The sequence below is a fragment of the Dermacentor silvarum genome, unplaced genomic scaffold (assembly GCF_013339745.2).
Source record: "Dermacentor silvarum isolate Dsil-2018 unplaced genomic scaffold, BIME_Dsil_1.4 Seq16, whole genome shotgun sequence".
Lineage (NCBI taxonomy): Eukaryota > Metazoa > Arthropoda > Arachnida > Ixodida > Ixodidae > Dermacentor > Dermacentor silvarum.
Genome location: NW_023605782.1, coordinates 46775 through 51355, shown reverse-complemented (window position 1 = coordinate 51355; position 4581 = coordinate 46775).

Below are 4581 nucleotides of genomic sequence, written 5' to 3'. Positions count from 1 at the left end.
CTCTTTACTTCGTATAGCTGGCCACTAATTTGCTATCGCAATCGATGCTTCGCCTTTCGGGCGAAACTGCGACTTTTTATTCCAAATCCACCTTCATGATAGGTCAAAATGGCTCATGCTTCGTCCATGTGGGCATAGAAACAGACTGGAATAGTGTTACGTTATACTGGCCCTGGGGACAGAGACGCCCGCCCACTGAACCCGCTGCAGCACACACCTTCCCAATATCTTGCTCGCTCGCAGTGCCCTCGGCCTACTTTTTGTTGTTTTCCGCCTCAGCTAGGGAGCATCGCAGCGCTCGGCCCACTGCCCTGGCCGTTCCTACAGCAGCGATAACAGCTAGGAGTGGCCGCGCGCGCGATGGCCACTTGTGGGAAGCACCAAAAAGCGCAATGCTTTAAGCGTGAAAATTACGAAAAAATGTGCAGGAGCACGTCGTGCGGTGTGCGGAATATGAACGGCTGCACTCTTTTTCGTAGAACGAATCCGCTCACTGTTCGCAGTCACTTCTGGAGCACACATGCCGAACCCGTTCTGGCGCAGTGCGGCGCAATTTGGGCAACTTTACTGTGTTTGGCGCAGTTTGGCGCATGAATTTGCGTTTGTATCAAAATGGTGAAATTGGCACAGGAGTCCCACCCCTGCATGTAGATCAGTTTGGTGCATGAATTTGCATTTGTATCAAAATGGTGCAATTGGCGCAGGAGTCCCACCCCTGCATGCAGATAAGAAGCTTAAGGCTTCTATTGTTTGCAATAGGTGCAAGAAACAAGGTGCTGACATTTAGCACCACTATAACCACAATTGGCATGTGGCCTGCTCATGCCACACGCTTTAGCTGTAGCCCTCCATATTCAAATGTATGTGTAAGGCGTAAATGCTGTCATCAGGCAACTGAAAAACATATATGAATAAAATTTATTACAGCTAGAACCAAAAGTTAAGATTCCAGTGACTGATGGCCTCAGAATTTTGATTAACAACACAAAAATTGTACAAAAATCAAGAGAAATATTTTTTTAAATTAAAACATTGAAGCAACAAGTTAAATGCATTTCCCAGTTCTGTGTTTCCAGGTGATGGAGTTTAAAAGAGGAAGAAATCAACATATTACATTACACAGGGGTTCTGAGCTGGGCTAGTTGATTTACATTACAATTTACATGCCTTTGTTACCTCGGTTACAGGAATTTCACAGAAGGTGCATTCACAAAGCAACAGTGTGTGTAAAACTGTGTAATATGTCAAATTTGTCTGCTTTCATTGCACTACTACAGTACAGTTTGTATTACTGCAAATTCCATTTCTTGTAAAATAACTGATTGCCTAAATTAGAAGCCTAGAAGTGTGCTCAGTCATTATGAAGAATACACACACAATAATAAATTCCAGCAACTTTTGGCTAAACCTCATGTCATGACATGCCAAACATCTCTAAGGCTTGTCCCCTTCGGGATCGGCCTTACGGGCATGGTCGTACTCGCGCAACCGTGCTCGTAAGGCCGGTTCATAAAGGGCCATTAAAGCAGAATGCTAAGCTAAACTGCAGATCACGCTCTTGCTGAGTTTCACTTGTCAAGGCACTGCAGTCTTCTTCCCCACTCAATGTTGATAAAGTCTTCAAACGAGAACGGTTGGGAAAGCAGCGCTAAAGAACACAAGGACAGAGAGACATAGTGCACATGACGGGCGCTGACTTACAACTAGTCTTTATTATCACCACCCGCACATTTATATGTGCCACAATAGGCCAACTCAGACAACTTAAGATAAAAATATTCTTTTAAAGGTTTCACGCACGAGATGCTTCTGACTGAGCATGCGTGAGGCAATGAAGGACGCCATGAGCAGAACTAACCAAATGAAAATGCAACAACTAATGGATGCTTTACTACAAAGGCGTACGAACCATGAAGTTAAAATGATCCCGAGAAAACCAAGAAAGGCACAATATGCGTGCGTGTCAGGAGAAGACCAAAAAGAATTAGGAAAAAATACATTATCAACAATATATGAGATATCTAACTCAGCGTGTGTCGCGGACGCCAGAAATATTGTCAGACCCCGGTGAACGAGGCGCAGACGCCGGACTAAATTCCAAAGCCGACTTATCCGCTTCCGAAAATAATCCCCCGAAAGCAAGGACAATTAAGAGTGGGCCCTCTGGTGCGCCAGCGAACGCCGGTTGCTGTCCAAAGACCGAGTCAGAGCCCAGAGTTGTCAAAACACAACAAAATATATTCTTCACACAAGGCAGTTACACACACACTTGCACACTTAGGCTAGACACAACACAATACAAATCAGATGGGTATTAACAAACACAAGAAAATAATTCACGACAAGCACTAAGAGTCCAACACGTAAAGTACAAAATGAAAAGGAACACTAAGTGTCCAATCGTATTCACCGTGCTGGTTGGTCTTGGAGTCAGACGATCTCGGTGTAGCTCGAGCAAATCTCGAAGAAAGAACTTCTTCCGGAAATGCAGACGCTCGATGAACTCGTCGACTAGCTTGCCGGGGAATCCCCTTCTTCCGCAGACGCTCGGTCTTCACGTTACATCACTTCACCGGTGCGGACTGAACTCCTGAATTCCCCCATCTGATTCTCGCACGGCGGTTATATAGCTTCCACAGGCGTTCTCGAACCTTCCTATCGGAGTCATGATCTCGTAGCATGGCCAAAGCCTGGGGAAGCTTCTCGTCTTTTCTGGTACCTTCGACCGCTGCTGTCGGAGCTTTGTCGAGGGGGGGGGGGGGTGATGATGACTCATGTTGTTGGCGCGCGCTAACGCTGTAGTTATCTCTCTCGACTCGCCGGGTGAGAAGGTGTCTTGGTGCGCAGACATGCTCTCTCTCTCTCCGGTTAATGTTGCTTCGTCGAGTCTCTTCCAGACGTTTCGGCGCTGTTGTTAGCGTTGTTGCCACATATGTGCTCTCCCCCTCTGTTGAAGTTGCCACGGGGCCAGCATGTTCTTTCGCTGGCTTGCGCGACACTCGGCGCACGCTTGGATTACGCGCTCTTTTGTGACAGCGTGAAATCAAGAAAAGACGAAATGGCAAAAAAAAAAAAAAAAAAAAAGGGGCCAGGGTGCGTTGAAAGATACAAAACTTACAGCCTTATCATAAAGTTCAATGATGGCGATACTAGACAGTTTTAGTTTAGTGTACGATATACCATTATGAACGCTATAAAACAGCGCATCGTCATTGTGCACGCGCAGAACGCTAAACGACCCATAGCGTATAGCGTATGCACGCTATTTCTTAGATTTAACGTTACCATTTTTGCATGGTTTTTGTAGTTTTGTAGTAAAACATGGCGGCGGTCCCAGTTGCCTGCTTTGAATTGAATTTGGGGTTGCTTTTGTAAAATTCACTTCGTTCACAGCAAATGACTGTGTGGCAGGCCGCTTCGACGACAGAGTATTATAGATAACCTTGTGGAGTTTTCGAGATCGCTTCTCATTTCGAACAAATCCCCTCGAGATGTCAGCGCCACCTATCGGTGAAGTTGGGAGATAGGCACGACGACGGCATATGGCCTCCGAGATGAGAAGATCTTGCAGGCCAACTAAATCTGTAATAAACGTGCACTGCTTAGCGTATGGCATACTATAGCGTACGCTTTATGCACCCTTCCCTTTTCTTTTTGGCCGTTTCGTGTTTTCTTGATTTCCCGCTGAGTTAGGATTTCTCGCAGATTGTTTATAATGCCTTTTTTCTGCGTTCTTGTTGGTCATCTCCTGAAAAGCACGCATATTGTGCTTTCTTGGTTTTCTTTGTGTCATTTTTATTCAATGGTTCGTACGCCTGTGAAGTAAAGCATCCATTAATTGTTACATTTTCAGTTCGTTAGTTCTGCTCATGCTGTCCTTCGTCGCCCCACGCATGCTCAGTAAGAAGCATCTGTTGTGTGAAACCTTTAAAAGAATGCTTTTATCATAAGTTGTCTGAACTAGCCTTGTCATAGCAGTTGTGAATTTATTGTTAGGAGATTGTGGCACATATAAATGTACGGGTGATGGCAATAAAGACTAGTTGTAAGTCAGCACCTGCCATTTGCACTATGCGTCTCTGTCCCCCTGTCTTTTAGAATGGTACTAACTGGTAAATTGCATCATTGTTCGCAATTGTCATCTAGAGGTCAAGATGCCCTAGATAATGAAAGCCTGCAGTAGTTGGCTTCAACCAAGAGTACAGACTTGGTAAGCCAGAAAATTATGCAAAAGTTAGGTGATGGTACTACTACAAAATTCCCACACCATTTCCCCATGATGCAATCTAATGACAATCTCTGGCCAAGGCTAATTAATTTGGTAGTTACAAAAAATATAATGAAAATCTATTAAAAAATTATCTACATGGTAACTGCTTTTGTGTGTAAAAAGACCAAAATACGCAGAGTGTTAAATCTATGGTACCCCACTGAAATTATCCCTACTGTAGTGTGGGAATTAAATTCAAGAAGTGAGATCCAGCTTAATTTTTTTCACACTAAGAATGCCATCTTCCTTTACACACACAAAGTTCTATAAGAAAAAAGTTCTAAAAAAAAAAATCACTTGAAACTGTCTAT